Genomic DNA, 16,647 nt, shown 5'->3' on the forward strand with positions numbered 1-16,647 from the left:
GCAGAAATTTATGACGAAATTTTTTTTATTGGCTATGTTTTATAGCAAAAAGTAAAAAATATATATATATTTTTTAAATTGTCAGTATTTTTTTCTTTATAGCACAAAAAATAAAAACCGCAGAGGTGATCAAATACCACCAAAAGAAAGCTCTATTTGTGGGAAAAAAGGACATAGATTTCATTTGGGTGCAGCGTTGCATGACCGCGCAATTGTCAGTTAAATTAACGCAGTGCCGTAACACAAAAAATGGCCTGGTCAGGAAGGGGGGTAAATCCTCTGGAGGGCAAGTGGTTAACACAGGCAGAGTATCTGTAAAAGAAGTACTTACAGAAACCCTGACTGCTGATATGATTTCAGTTAATTAAATTGGAAGATAACTCTAACTATAACCGTTCCTAAAAATATTACCCCCCCCCCCCATCCTGCTAACCTGTATGAAAAAGATGTGCACACTTAACAAATTTTAATCCACTCCAATCTGGTGCAGCAGCTCTGGCTTTCCTGTGTTAGTGAGCAGCTGCTGCAGGAAAGGAGGGCGCACTGATAATGGGAGTCTATGGGTGACCTCATAGCTCCTGGAATTCACAGCCATTGCTAAGCTCTCCCTTCCACAGTGCTGCAGGATCACATGACCAGACCCGAGCAGATAAAAAATAGGTAAGTACACAGATCTTTTTTATACAGTTTAGGCAGGATAGGTAGAAAGGGGGGGGGGGGCATTTTAAGAATATTATAGTTAGGGTTTTCTTCCACTTCAAACATAATTTGCAGGCAATCATACTGTAAAAAAAACACTTCAGGGAGTGTTGGATAGAGAGTCTGGGCCCCCTGCAGCAACACCCCCCTCCCTTGACCTCTAAGTTATTAAAGTGTTTAAGCAGCATATTCTCTTTGCACAAAAAAATACATTATTCAGCATACAGGCTATTGCTTTAAACAATGTAGATGAGATCCTAGCGCACAGTGTCAGAACCTACCACTCCATTTGAAACTGACCGTTGCCTAACCTCCCTGGTGGTCTAACTAATCAATATTTTTGAATGTCAAAGCGGTACATTGTTTTGCATGGAAATTTGTTCTTTTATATTGTAGGCCTGTAATTCTTAGGAATAACTCACTTAAATCTGTCCAAACAAGAGTCTAGTAAACATCCCGAGTATGATAAAGTTTGAAAACACAAAATCATAAATTATAATATAATAAATAATTATAAAAAATAATATAATATAAATGTAATTCATTAATGTAATCAAACCAAAACACTGAAATATGAAATATAGCGCCAAGTTTGCACATTACTGAGCTCAGTCGCAGAATCGTTTTCAGTGTCTGATGACGAATTTCCCCACAAATCATTATCACTCAATTCTGAAAGTGATTCTAATTCACTATCACCGTTTTCTAGCCGGTCTAAAACCACTTTTGACCTAAAGGGACATTTTTTGGATGCCATGAACATTCTCAAGTTTCCAGGCAGAAAGAACGGTAAGAGTATAGGCAGGGCACTATGGACAAAATGTAGGCAAAATGTTTTGATACAGTAATGTAATACTAAGAGATTACAATGTATTGTGTGTATGTCATATTTTAACTTTTTTGAATCTCCCGCCAGTTCCGCCCCCCTACGCCCTGACACTCGCAGGGAATAAAACCCGAGAGACGGATGCCAGCATTGGCCAGAGGACATGGCCGGGGACACAGCGGGAGGACATCGCGGGATCACAGGACAAGGTAAGGATTGGGGATCACAGGAGAAGCACTATAGAGTACCATATTTTTCGCTCCATAAGACACACTTTTTTCCCCCCAAAAAAGGGGGGAAATTGTCAGTGTGTCTTATGGAGCGAATATAGAGCGGCCGGTCCAGTATTTCCGCCGCCGACACCGTGTCAGAATACCGGGCCGGCCGCTCAGCTCTTCTCTGCAGCAGGACCTTACCATAGTCTTCCCACGCCAGCATCTTTAGTGTGTGACAGCCGGGTGCTCACTGCGCATGCGCAAGAAGACCTGTCATGTTTCCCAGAAGTTGCCGGGCCATTCACAAAGCGCAGCGCTTCTCACGCATGCGCTTTGGGCACCCGGCTGTCACATCCGGGTTCCCACACTAAAGGAAAGACACCTCCGCGGCAGTGGCAGTCAAATTCAGGTACCTGCTCCCCCTTCCTCCCCAAAGGTCCACAGTCTCCTTGTCATCCCTTGTACTGTCTGCAGTCTCTGGTCATCTCCTGTACTGTCAGCAGTCTCTTGGTCATCCCCTGTACTGTCTGCAGTCCCTGGTCATCTCCTGTACCGTCTGCAGTCTCTGGTCATCCCCTGTACTGTCGGCAGTCTCTTGGTCATCCCCTGTACTGTCTGCAGCCTCTGGCCATCCCCTGTACTGTCTGCAGTCTCTTGGTCATCCCCTGTACTGTCTGCAGCCTCTGGTCATCCCCTGTACTGTCTGCAGTCTCTGGTCCTCCCTTGTACTGTCTGCAGTCTCTGGTCATCTCTGTACTGTCGGCAGTCACTTGGTCATCCCCTGTACTGTCGGCAGTCACTTGGTCATCCCCTGTACTGTCTGCAGTCTCTGGTCATCCCCTGTACTGTCTGCAGTCTCTGGTCATCCCCTGTACTGTCTGCAGTCTCTGGTCATCCCCTGTACTGAGTCTGCAGTCTCTGGTTATCTCCTGTACTATGTCCGCAGTCTCTGGTCATCTCCTGTACTGTGTCTGCAGTCTCTGGTCATCTCCTCTACTGTGTCCACAGTCTCTGGTCATCTCCTGTACTATGTTTGCAGTCCATTGGTTCAGAATATTGTTTTTCTTGTTTTTCTCCTCTAAAACCTAGGTGCGTCTTATGGTCAGGTGCATCTTATGGAGCGAAAAATACGGAAATCCCGAGTGTGGCTCGAGGTTACCACTTTTGGTACTGTAAATTAACCCCGAGCCACACTCGGGATTACTGCTAGGAAGGTTAAAGTAGGGTACCACCATATACCATGATAGCTTGATCCCACATCCTTACATGAAAGATCCTCAGATGGTATAGTGTTTTATGTCCAGTGACCTGAACATGTGTAAATCATTGTTCAAAATATAGATGATACTCAAATCTCTCATATGCTACAATGCCAAGTGCTGGGATCAGTGCTGATTCTTTAGAGGATAGGCATCTTTGATCTTTCCTGATCAATTGATCTATTCTGCTTGTTCAACAAACTGGAGTGTTGCCCCACCTTCATACCAGGAGGAAGCCTGGAGATAGTATTCACTTCAGAGAGAGCTGCGAGGGACACAAATCACAGTAAATAAGTGTCATATACAGAGCTAAACGTTTAATGCTCACCCATTGTGAAGAAAATAGATTGCTGATTAGTGATAATGGGTTTCATTTACTGATTGAAACAGCTTCCCTTTTTAATTGGTCTTGATTTCTTAATATTTTATGTCATGCTGTTTTCTTCTGTAACACCCTGCTATAAATGTCTAATGCAAGATGTTAAAGCCAACACAGGATGACAGTGTTCTGCAGAATAGCAGCAGCCACACGTTGAAGAACAGCCATATGGGATTGTATGCTGTATTGCAGGACTTTACTAAAGAACAGTACATCTGGGAACTACATTTCCCAGAGGAGCTTGCATGTGAGTGGGAGCATGTAAATCCCAAAGCCCAGGAGAATGAGCAGGAAGTGAGAGGGGAGAGATCAAGAGAGGAGGAAGTGTGCTGTTGGCCGGAGTATTGGACCAGAGTCAGAGAGGGAGGAGTGGAAAGAGTCTGCTGATTGTCAATCTTGCCATGCTGCCCAGCAAGTCAATCTGTAAGCAGGAGACCAGACGGGATTCCGAATCGGGACTAGAGAGTCTGTGGGAGCACCCGTTTGCAGAGAAAGACAGACTGCTAAGACCTGCTGGACATCGATCGGGTGAGAGGGCCCCATACACTCACTAATTAAGTGAACACTGATAATTTCATCACATCTGCTATCTACGTGCACATAGTTACCCCAGTTTGCATCCTAGTTCTTTCAACAGCCATTGTTGAAACACATTTGCAGTACACTTTCATCCTCCAAGCTGACTGCAGGACACACAGCTAAAGGCCAGAATACAGCAGTGCCAACTGAAACAACAATTTAGCCTGCCCAGCTGAATGGGATTTCTACTACTGTTGCCTTTGGCCCTTGTCACCCAGAGAGAGAGTTGTTCTTGCTTACAGACACTTATGCCAACTGTTATACTTTATTCATTCAATTCTGTCCTTGTTTAGTGCCTTAAAGGGGACCTTACATCAATTCACCACCATTAAGAGGAGAAGTACTTATTAGCTATCATCTACACCCTACATCATCTTCACATCAAATGGGCCCCAACTAGTGCGCAGAAGACTCCATATTGTTCTTAAAGGGACATCGGTTGTTTATAGATGAGAGCTCTCTCGCTTTTCAAATCTAATCTTAATTTTCAAATCTAATCCTTGCCAACAGGTTCTGAGGACCTGCAGTGAGTTTACCTGTTTTATTGATAGTTGTTCTCGCTCGCTGGGGATCCGACCTTCACCTCAGATTGGAGGCAGTGGCTTACTTCTGAAAGCAGGCCTGCTAAAGCTTATTAGTACTTTACTGTGGATGCTGTTACTTTTACTTAAAGTCGACAAGAGTGATTATCTTTGTTCCATATGCCATGTTATTTTGTGCTTTTTGGTCAAACTATGTGTGTGAGTCCATTTTACAGTGGTGACTTATTTGGGTCACAAGAGTGTGGGGGTGTCACCAGAGGTTGGGTTTTCAGAAGGAGGTCCAGATTGACAGGGAACCTAAAAATTACTAAGCAACCCTTAAGGGGGTAGTGCTATACTTCCTTTCTTCCTTATAACATGTCTGAAACTCAATGATTTCCTCTGCTTGTGAGATCAGCTATTTAAGGATGTGATGTGTAATGGAAGCAAAGCATGGGGTGGGGAGCAGAGCACAGCATACAAAAGCCTCCAATGTCTCTAAGTTGTCCCTTCTTATTCCCGAGAAACATACTTAGGCTTCTAGATGGATTTCGACCATATGGTCGGGATATTTTCAGAGCCTGGACCAGTTCTGTGGTGTAAGCCAACAGCGGGTTTTAGTGAGGTGTTGGCTGAAAATAGGTCACAGGAGTTCAGAAAGAACTGCACTCATGTGATCCATAGATGTAAAGCCAAAAAGCATTGGCCATACTTCTCCTTTAAAGTATACATATAGCCAAAACTTTTTCTGATTTTTGGATAGAGTGGTGAAAGGTTAAACCCTCTGTCAAGGTTTTATTGCTGTCTGTGTTCCCACAAGGGAGATTCAACTCTCTATGCGTACTGTTGACAATACTAGAGGTAAAGTGAGGGGAAACCCAACCTTTTAGAGAAGTACCCATAACAGAAGGTTAGAGGAAATCATCCAATGAGGACACCTGTTCTGGAGACAATTGTCTAATGCAGGGGTGTGGAAATTTTTAAAAAAACTACTTGTCCAAGGGACTAAATCGGTGTCCAAATCTACTTGTCCCTCATGACAATCTACTTGTCCAGATAAAAAATTTTTTTTTTAACCAAAACCATATTTAAATTGGAGGTGATATTAAGAATGTTTTAAAAGCAAAAGGGGTTTTATGGTGACTTAAACGTTTAATATATTTAACGTTACGCTGTTTATCTCATCCTTCCCTCCCTGCCTGTCTCCAGCACTGCACTCGGGGGACTAGCAGGTAGCAGGGAGACGCCATGCAGTGTAATGAGCACTGATTGGGTGCTTGTCAGGAATGGGGAGTGTCGGGCTTATCCTTTATCCCTTTCGCTGCCAGAGCCGTTTTTGCGTTTTTTGCACAAGATTAAAGAAAATCATTTTAGGCCAGAAGATTACACAAAACCCCCAAACATTATATATATTCTGACATCAGAAACCCTGGAGAATAAAATAGTTCCAATTTTTTATGTCGCATGATATTACTGCAAAATTTCAGTAAAAAATACAAGTTAGTTAATTTTAGGGCACAAAAAAAGCAATAAATGACCCTATTTTTTTGTAAAATACAAAAGATGAGGTTGCAGCGAGTAAACAGATATCTAACTTGTCAAACCTTAATTTGCATGCGCTCGAGAAATGGCAACGAACTTCAGTACCCTATATTTTCTATAGGTGAAGTTTTTAAAGCCCCTTCTAGGTCATCAGTATAATGTTATGGAGGAGGTCTGGTGCTACAATTATTGCTCTCATTCTGGTGTGTGCGGCAATATGTGACATGTGTATCGCAATTGACGTTTTCATGTGTAGGCGCCCCAGTGTGTGCTTTTACATTTGTATTGTGTATATGTGTGGGGGGAGGCTCAATTTTTTTTTGGGGGGGGGGGATGTTATGTGCTTGGGTGTAACCTTCATTTTTTACAGTTAAAAAAAACTTTTTTTTTTTTCTAATTGAAAATTTTTTTTTCATCACATTGTTCCCTATGTGATGATTTTTTAGTGACAGGTTCCTTTATTGATGCATCCAGGGTCTAAAAGACCCTTCATGTCTCCCCTGTGCTCCACTGAATGTAATGCAGTGCACATACACTGCATTACATTCTGTCCCTGCCTCAATTGCTGGGAATCTCTCAACGGGGATATTAGAACGTCACTTCTGAGTTAGGACAAGAAGGGGAGGGGAGCGAACGTGTCCTCTCTCCTCCTACCCCTCCAGCCACTGGCAGTGAGCCGTCCCGGGCCCGCAGATGGACAAGCGGAGCTCAGGAGACAATGGGTGGGGGGAGCTTCACACGGGGGGGGGGGCGGAGAGGCTGGCACTGTTACCCGAATGCTTACACCTGACAGGTGAGCCCTGCTGCTTGCCCGCAGCAGGGCTGAAGGTAAAAAAAACTACCTACCCAACACCTGGAGCTACATGTCCCGGGCGATAGGAATTCAACATCCCTGGAAGGGGGGAATTTCCCTCACTTGGGAGATATCCTCTAACTTTCTGTTGCACCTCTAAGACAGGAAGCGAATGGAAGTGTTTCCAATAATAAATAAACTGGCAGGTATTCTAACCCCTACTTTCTCTAACCAAAACTAAAAATGAAATGTAACTACCGTATGGATACATGTTAATAAACAAAAGCAACTTTACAGTAATAATGATGGTAATGCCCAGTGATTGGAACAGATTTTTGTGGTAGAACACTAATTTCACACCTATGCATTTGCTGCGGCTCGTGTTTGCCCGGACACAGCAGCCTATTCATTTGAATGGGCTGCTGTACCGGCAGGAAATGCAGGAAAAAGGTTCCTGGATCTTTTTTTAAAAATGCTGACATAGGGAAATTGCATAGTGCTTTTGGCAATGTGATTTCCCACACCTATAAAAGCTCTGCATTTTCAGATGGGCAGGGTGCCATTAAGAATGAATGACAGCCCCACACATCTGCAAAAGAGCAGTGTGTTTTAGCTGCAGGTTGTTGCGGGTGCAAGAATAGGTGTAACCAGACTGACAACTCATGGGGCCCCCGGGCAATAGGGGATCATGGGGCCCCTGTGTCCCTGCCCAAACTCAAAAAAGCCTATGAAAAAGGTACCAGGGGCATCTCATGGGGCAGTGCCCGAGTTTCTAAATGGTCAGTCCGCCCCTGGGTGTAATCTACATGCTGTCCTGCACCAGCAACCACTTGCAACAGTGTGAACTTAGACAAGGAGATATTTTCTTAGTATGACAAAATTTCTGCTCGGTATGTTTACAACATTCACTCCTTTGGCTGGTTCACATCACAAATTCTGTGTTCCGGTGCGCTTTTATGTGCTCCGGTGCATTTGTACAGGAATTTGCCATGTTCCAGATGCATTCCACACAGAAAAAAATGTAGCATTTTCTACTTTTATTGACTGCATTGGAACACACTTTACTGATGTGAACTAGGGCCATTGAAATAAAGGGTACACTGATTGATTCATCACTGACAGCTGCGCTCTGTGGGTTTTCTGTGTGTCTATACCACGGCTTGTCAGTGTACCTCAATAGGCTACTACTAAGCGCTGTCAGAATGCGAAACGCGTCAATCTTGCCTTGTCCTGTTGTGCCCCACTATATGATGATTTCAATGTGAAGTGTACAATTAAGTCTGAGAAGAGTGCAGCTAATCCGTGTACTCCTGATCTTTGAAGTATGGCCAGAAAGCTGAGCTAACACCTGGGAAGATTTACACAACTAAGCAGCTTTGAAATGATCACCTGGAGCAGTGTACATTTATGGTACGTAAGGCCACTGGAATATGTGAAAAACACTGTGCATGCGTTTTTGATGCAGATCAAAAATGCAGTGGACTGCATCTGGTGTGAACCAGTCCGCTACGTTCGGATGGCCAAATAACAGTTTGCTGCGGTCAGAAGCTAAACACCTCCTCTGGACGTAGAAACACTCTGTGCTATGGCTGCATACAAACCAGCTGTCTAACTGTGGGCAGTTTCTGTGTGGCCAGAACTCTATAGAAACATTTTCTGTGGATGTGCACTGTCTATGTTTAAAGTCAGTTTGAGGTGCTATTTGCATGTAACTATTCTGATGAGCAGTGCCAGCCATTGATTTGTACAGAGTGCAAATCTGACAGCCACCGATGACAGCTGCTGGTAACACACAGTGAGTGCAAACAACTTTTACAACTGCTGCAGTGGTGGAACTACAAAGGTTGCAAAGGTCACACTTGCAACTGGGCCCTGTTGTTCCACCACTGTGGGGGCCCCAAGCAGTGTTACCAGTTAAAAAAGGGAACATTTCTGCTGTCCCTTAAAAACCACACTTGTCCCTGAGCTTCCTCCTGCACCCCCTAGTTGAGCAGCTGTCGAGCAGATTGCAACCCCTTCCCTCTTCATCCGAGGCAAGCTCAGTTGATTGCTAACCGACCGGCTCCAGAACTGTACATGTGCACAGTTAGGCTCAGGCTCAGTCTTGGCTTGAGTGGGACTACATTTCTACTCTACACAGCAAGGACTCTGCTGCTTTTTCAATAGAGTCCATAGAGTTCATTTTTACATCAGGGTCCGCAGAGTTCCCCTTTACATCAGGGTCTGCAGAGTTCCCCTTTACATCAGGGTCCACAGAGTTCCCCTTTACATCAGGGTCCACAGAGTTCCCCTTTACATCAGGGTCCACAGAGTTCCCCTTTACATCAGGGTCCACAGAGTTCCCCCTTGCACTGTAAGGCAAACCCTGACGACTTTAAAGGGGAATTTTACTGATGTAAAGGGGGCTCTGATGTAAGGAGGGATTTTAACGTAAGGGTAAGAAGGGGGCCCTGTGCAGAACATGTGAAAGGGTCCTACTGTGAGACCATAATAAAGGACCCCATTACAGGAGTAAAGTACCCTGCGCTTGGGTCAGGGGGGCTGTTCATGGTTTTTTGCAGTGGGGCCCTAGAGGTTCTAGTTAAGCCTCTGGCAACAACCTACTGATCCTTGCTGGCACTCACCCCTGGCTACTTCTTTGTGGTCATCTGAATAAGCCTTAGAGTCTGAGGATATGAAGTGAAGCTCTTCAACTATGGCCTATGATGCCCTCACTGTGTTCCTTACACAGTTCATTTAAAATGATGATAATTTTAATACACTCTCATACAAAACTGCATGGAGACTGAACAAAGGTCTATAATGAAAATCTCCCCCCTCCCCACATACACACACACGCACAGACCTTATCCTTGCAATCTATCTTTGCTTTTATTTTTTTCACAAAACAAAATGATCTTTTCTTAGGTAATCCAAATTATCCTTCTCCAGATCTATCTCCCACATCCTCCTAATTCAACTCGTCAAGCCTGATTTACCTTTACAGTTTCAGCCTCGCCCCCCCTCCACTCTTTTTCTATTCCCATAGCCCTAGTGATGATACAGTGGTCATGACTCATGCCTCCAGCTGCTGTACCACGTGGCCTATTTACTCTGATTGACAGGGCCCCTAGGAGTGGAAATTAATTACAGCAAGCATTAAATTACAGCCAAGTTAAATACAATATGGAGTCCTGGCCTTGGACGTGAATAAGGTTCAGTATATTCTCCTAGACGTGTGCCTGATTAGAACCTAGCAGCATTCCATCACCTCTTATAATGTGTCATCTAGCCTGGGGCTGAGTGACTGAATTATGGTCATTAAGGCATCTCAGAAGTAACAAGATTTTATTGACATTTGGCATGATCAGATTATTACGTGGTGAATAAGGCATAAAACATTTTTGTTGGATACAACTAACTAATTAAAGGAAATCTGTCACAAAGTGAAATACCGCACTCAATCACCTCTAATGTTAGCAGCAGTCACAGTTTTTTTTTTCTTTTTTTGGCAAACTGAAGTCCAGGCTCTCAGTGTCCAGAAAAAAAATGTAAAAAAAATCAGCTCCCCTAAAATTAAAAAAGAATGCCCTACTTTAAAGTACCATGCCAACACTAACTCCTCTGGACTAGTAATGAGGTCTTGCATCTTGTCAGCCCTTTATAAATCTTAACACTGGAAGTTGGTAGGGCGGGGGGGGGGGGGGGGGCTCCGATCATGTGATCACTGTGATTGGCTATCACTGTGATCACATTATTGGAACCTTGTCCTACTGGCTCCTATCATAAACAGTGACCGAGAGCTGTCGATGACAGGAGGCACTGAGTGAGGTGGATTCCAACAAAATGGCTCTGATAGCTGGGAACATGGCATTAGATAATGAGGAACACAAGAACCCTAACCCTAATGCTGACCCTAACAACAATAGTGCTGATATGGTGATAATATGCTGTTAACCAATGGGCTAGAATTAATACTAGAACTTACACTGCACTTTTTAAAATTAAACAATTTGTTCCAATCAGAAAAACACAAAACACCACTGTGAAATGTAACCCTCTTTGTAGAGTAAAAAAAAAATCAATCTACTTCACCAAATGTGAGATTGCCTGCACCTATTATTGAAAATACAGCTTTCCAGATATTAAAACTTCATATATATATATATATATATATATATATATATATATATATATATATATATATATATATATATATACTCACCGCCCACTTTGTTAGGTACACCTGTTCAATTGCTTGGTAACACAAACTGATAATCAGTCAATCATGTGGCAACAACTCAAAGCATTTAGGCATGTAGATGTGGTGAAGATGACATGCTGAAATTCAAACCGAGCAACAGAGTGACTGACCTGCTCTACACTGTCCTCATCTGTTCCAGCACATCCGCTGGGCATGGCACTGACACCATGAAGCTGTGTCCTGTGGATCCCAGCACCTGTTGTTCCTCTGTCTCAACTGCTCCCCAGTCACCAGCTGCCACTGTGTCCCTTCTTTTGGGAAGCAGCGCCCCCCCCCCCCTGAAAAATGTCACCCAAGGCCTAGGCAAACACCTTGTTTGCCTCACAGCAAATATGCCCCTGCTTTCAGGTTGTTCACATCAAAAGGGTGTGTGGAAGACAACAAAAGAACTCCAATAGTGCCAAAGAACACCCAAAAGTACAGATCAAACACAATATCGTAGTAGCATCTACATCGCCAATGCTTGCTCTTTTCTATGCATGTCAACCTATAGGCCTTTATCAGAGACGTGACATTCTAAACATTATTTAACCATAAACCATTAGCATATACTCCACTCACAAACAAACTTTACCTAAATCGTATTAATCATGTCAAAAACAAATTCAAACACATTAGCAGTAAAATATCATACACTAAAACACAATATAAAGCAATACAATTTGGAAATACTGCATTCAAATTAAATATGAGCAATAAAGCAGTTGATATTTCCATCCATTCTTTATTGCGCATAACAGCAAAACAATCAGCTCTCCATTGATGTAGTACAAGGGAAGTAGACTGTACAGGTTTAAACAAACAGAGCCATACATAGCTATTCTAAGACAGGTACATACAGTCGCCCTTCAGGCATAGCAGTCCACCCTGTCTAAGGGATATGCAAGTAAGCAATTCAGAGTACACAATGCAAATATGGCATGGTCAGTAAGAAAGAGATTAAATCACAGCCTAAACAATGGTCTGCTGTCATACTCATTTGATATACTGTATAACTTGAAGAAAAAAAGAAGAAAACAACAGAGACCAAGCCCAGCGATAAAACTGAATTGTAGCTTTCTGTGGGTCAGGAGCAGCAAGTATCCCCAAGACAGCTGGGTGTCTAGACTAATTCGTTGGGTGAGAAGAATCAGTAATAGAGGAGGAAGGCAAGTGCAAAGAGGGGCAAAAGATAAGAGGAATGGGGGGGTTGAAAAAAAAAAGGGAAAAGGGGAAGAAGGAACTGGGGAGGGTGTGGGGGGAGGAAGGGAAAAATACAGCTGAAATCCCCTGGATTTGAACATATAACCAGGTTGGGTGAATGTGGTTAGGCAGGTGTGTCAGACAAATAAGAGTTTTAGTCCCCAGAATAGCAGAAATCATAGAAATAGAACCAGGTTTTGTTAAACTGTTCTTCCTTACGCTTTAATGCTGCTGTTAGTTGCTCCATTTCATTAACGTCGTTGACCTAGTTTTCCACTGGCCCACCATCGGGGGTCCTGGCTTTAGCATTTCAGTGGAATACAAATTTTAGCTGCATTAAGCAGGTGGATCAGTAGGGACCTCTTATATCTGCTCCTGGAAAGCAGAGATGTCAGTTTGAAGATTAGGTTCCATATCGAGCTCCAAAAGGGGCAGATGCTAGGACACATCCAACATATATGTAGGAAGGTACCGTCGCCCTGCTGGCAATGCCAACAGAGTGGCAAGACTGTGAGATAAATCTTATGTAAAAGGTTGGGTACCCAATACTAATGAGTAATGACCTCATATCCCGACTCTTGAATTCTACTAGCTATAGATGCACGGTGTGTGAAACAAACAATGTGGTCCCTCTGTCTTGCAAATGTTGGATCTGCAGTGCCTGCCAGTAGTCTAAGGGGGATGATGACATGCCTCTGATGTCCTCAATGGAGTACCAACAATTCCTCTGGGTGAAGTGCCGGTAACCTAAATTGGTTGGTTTGGAGAAAGGCTGTGAATCTGTTGTCTATCAGATTGGGGTCAACTCCAAACCCCTATAACAGGCATCATGGAGGTGTATGAGGAAGTGGAAGAGTGCGAAAAGCAGTCTGCCTTGTGAATAACTGAAACCATGGTTCGTATCAAGGGGTGTGACTTGATCTCAGTGGGAAAAGTGGAGAGTTGCCATGGAAGGGTCTGCAATGGCCCCATCTTATTCTAACCTCACCAGTTCCATCCTGGTCCATCAGTGTCTACACACCTTAGATCAATAAGATCTTTTTTATGCAATTTGGAAAAATGTACCGTAATTAGAGGTTAAGAGTTTTTAAACCTTTCTTAATAGATAATGGATAATAATACAGTATATGTTTATTAATCCAAACCTGCAGCATCTGTGTGGTTCTACTAGTGTGGTGTATGCCACATGGACAGAACGTACAACCCATGTATGGCATGACACAACACAAATGAACTCTTTGTCCTTTATATGCATTCCATTTCAATATTTTTAATCTTTTACATGGATAATATCCTTTCCTGGGAAAAAAAAGTAACTTTTTGGGGTTTGTCCACAACATACAGTGTTAAAATATTGTGCAGAAAGGGGAACGTTTTGTACATATAATCATGGGGAAATCTGGTAATATTCCCCCCAAAGCTTAATTTTTCATAAAATTGGCCAGTATTTTTAAAAATCTTATAGATTAGCTATATTGAAATTAAAAAAAAAATTGGTCACAAAAGCAGTAGCTAACCATATTAATTTTTTTTTTTTTATTTAAATATTTATTAATTTTTCATAAAGATAACATTACACTTTCATCTTTTTCATAATAAATACACAATTCCTTCTTATCCTTTATTTTTCCCTTCTTAAAACATTACCCCCTTCCTCCTCCCCCCCAAACAACCCCCCCACTCTGCGTTCTTCCCTACTTTCTGTCTAAAACAAGCGTATCCTACCCCTCTTCTCTTCTCATTTCTACTGCTTCATATATATTCGTTTGAAGTACAAAATCTTCCCATTTCTCCCATCTCCTTTTATATATCTCCATCTTACCCTCTTGGATATAGTATAGTTTCTCCATCTTACTAATCTGATTTACTCTCTCAAACCAGTCCTTTTCTCTCGGAACCTCTAAACTATGCCAGAATCTAGGTATCAACCCCTTTGCTGCATTTACATAGTACCATATACCGGAATCCTTGTATTTATTCACTGGTATATCTGTCTTATGTAACAGACACACTTCTGGATCTAATCCTATCTTTATCCCTGAGATTTTCTCTATTAAGTTGACCATTTTCTCCCAAAAACTTTGAATCCTTGGGCATTCCCACCAAATATGAAACCACGTACCAATCCCTCCACACCCACGCCAACACTCTTGTGTTCTCTCTATACCCATTTTATGTTCTACCTTTGGTGTGATGTGCCATCTTACCAAACTTTTATAATTTACCTCCACTTCTCTCATACTGATATTTTCATGTGTGAGTCTATATATTTTCCTCTGTTTATCCTCATCTATCTCTGTCCCCAAGTCCTTTTCCCATTTTTCTATATACATTGGTTTTACCTCTGTGACTAATTCAGTGAGAATTTTATATATTTTTGCCGTGCCCCGTTTCCCCTCTCCCCGTGATTCCAACAGCTTCTCAAATAAATTCCAATCCTTTCTCCCTCTCATAGGTTTCGGAAGGCTCTCAACAAAGTGTTTTAATTGGTGGTATTTCCACTCATCGATCTTAATAAAAAGTTCCCCTCCACCTTTCTTTAAATCTTTTATTGTTTTTAATTTTTGTCCATCCATAATATCCCTTAATTGAATGTCTTCCTTTTTAATCCATTTTCCCATAATCCCCTCTATACCTGGTGGAAAATATTCCATATTTCTTAGTGACATTAATTGTGAATTAAAATCCCACTTCATACGTTTATGTAAATTATCCCAAACCTTTAGAACATTCAGTGTATATACACTCGTGGCTAACCATATTAATGTATTTCTTTCTTTCTAAATGGGACATAATTACATGGTGATCACAAGGTTTGTTTTATTTCAAAATAAAGCCATGCAATTTTTTTCAAGCAATTATACCTAATCATGGTGAAACTTTGGCAAAAGTGAAGTCTATCATTTTCAATCAAAGTCAATTTTGGTAAAATCACTACTCCCATCCCTAACCCTTCCACTACCTGACCATATAACACTTTAACCACCTGAACACTTTCCCTAAGTCTAACTTTTTACCTTAAAGAATATATAAATCCAACATTTCATATTCCTGATATGTGCCTGCTGTACCATGTACTTGTATGAAAACGTATCCTGTTCTCTTTGTATTGTTTCCTTTGTGTGAAATCCCTGGTGTTCCTGCCAGTCCCTCTGCTTTCCTATGAAAAACTAACCACACTAGGCATGAGAGCAGAGGATGGTCAATTCTCTAGCTGTGCTGAGAACTCTGCCAGTTCTCCTCCTATGATCAGACTTGTCCTGATATCCACACCTGCACAGCCATTCACTGTGAAGATCAGTGTTCTGCTGTTTCTCCTCTCCCACCTCTCTGAACTCCTGTTGCAGCTGAGCACAGAGGGAATGTGATCATTTATAAAAAGGGTATTTATAATTTTTTTTGTATCTATACACAAATGTTTTGCCTTTTTTATCTGTTTGGAACTGAATGGGTTGTTTTACAAGGTACGGGTTGACATATACGTTAACCTCTACAAGGAGCCCTTAATTAATGCTTAAGCCTATTTTAACTATCCTGTAAAGGAATGATGTGTATACTTACCTATTCTGAGGGCGCTCTGGTCCAGTCGCATAATTTCTCAAGTGGCATTAGTGAAGAGGAGGGATCGCCGACAATGGCTGCACAGCCTGGGCGCTAAGGTCACCCATAGGCTGACTATGGGGCATCTGTTGTCGGGTGTTCTTCCTCTACACTGAAGCTGGCTTTGTGAGAAAATCATGTGACTGGACAGGAGCGCCCTCATTATAGACGTTTTTCCTTTACAGGGTAGTTAAAATAGGTTTAGTATGGGGATGGGAGCAGGTTTAGGTATAGTTAGGATTTGACTTAAATTCTACCTTAACCCTAAATAACTGCATGCTCATCTTGTCCTGCATTGGCAGACCCTCTGCCAAGAACAAGAAGGTGACGTGTCAAAATAATATGGTACCAGGGACTCAGTGTTAGGAGAAACCAGAGCACTGGTTGCTTATCATTTCTGCAGCAGTAAAGCTGCATCTATTTGTATTTTATTAATTACAGGTACTTATATAGCGCCATCAATTTACACAGCGCTTTACATATATATTGTACATTCACATCAGTCCCTAACCCTCAAGGGGTGTACAGTCTAAAGTCGCTCAGTCTAAACTCACATTCATACATACACATATTAGGGCCAATTTAGACAGGATCCAATTAACCTACCAGCATGTCTTTGGAGTGTGGGAGGAAGCCGGAGTACCCAGAGGAAGCCCATGCAAGCACAGGGAGAACATGCCAGCTCCATGCAGATCATGTGGATTCGAACCAATGACCCTAGTGCTGTCAGACGGAAGTGCCACTGTGCTGCCCATTCCGCTTCACTGGTAGGGAAGTCACTACCTGTAAAGTCAGAGATTTTTCAGCTT

At 42.4% G+C, this 16,647-nt stretch overlaps 1 long non-coding RNA gene across 1 annotated transcript in view; it reads left to right on the forward strand.

The window, feature by feature from the left end:
- Window positions 1-3,670: 3,670 nt before the first annotated feature.
- Window positions 3,671-16,647, forward strand: part of LOC149469747 (uncharacterized) — a 64,721-nt gene continuing 51,744 nt past the window's right edge. The window contains exon 1 of the long non-coding RNA XR_016311523.1: window positions 3,671-3,906. This is a non-coding gene — a long non-coding RNA (uncharacterized LOC149469747). The remainder of the gene's footprint in view (window positions 3,907-16,647) is intronic.

This window comes from Staurois parvus, unplaced genomic scaffold (genome assembly GCF_062004578.1).
Source record: "Staurois parvus isolate SC_StPar_1 unplaced genomic scaffold, SC_StPar_1.0 ptg000061l, whole genome shotgun sequence".
In the NCBI taxonomy this organism is placed as follows: Eukaryota; Metazoa; Chordata; class Amphibia; order Anura; family Ranidae; genus Staurois; species Staurois parvus.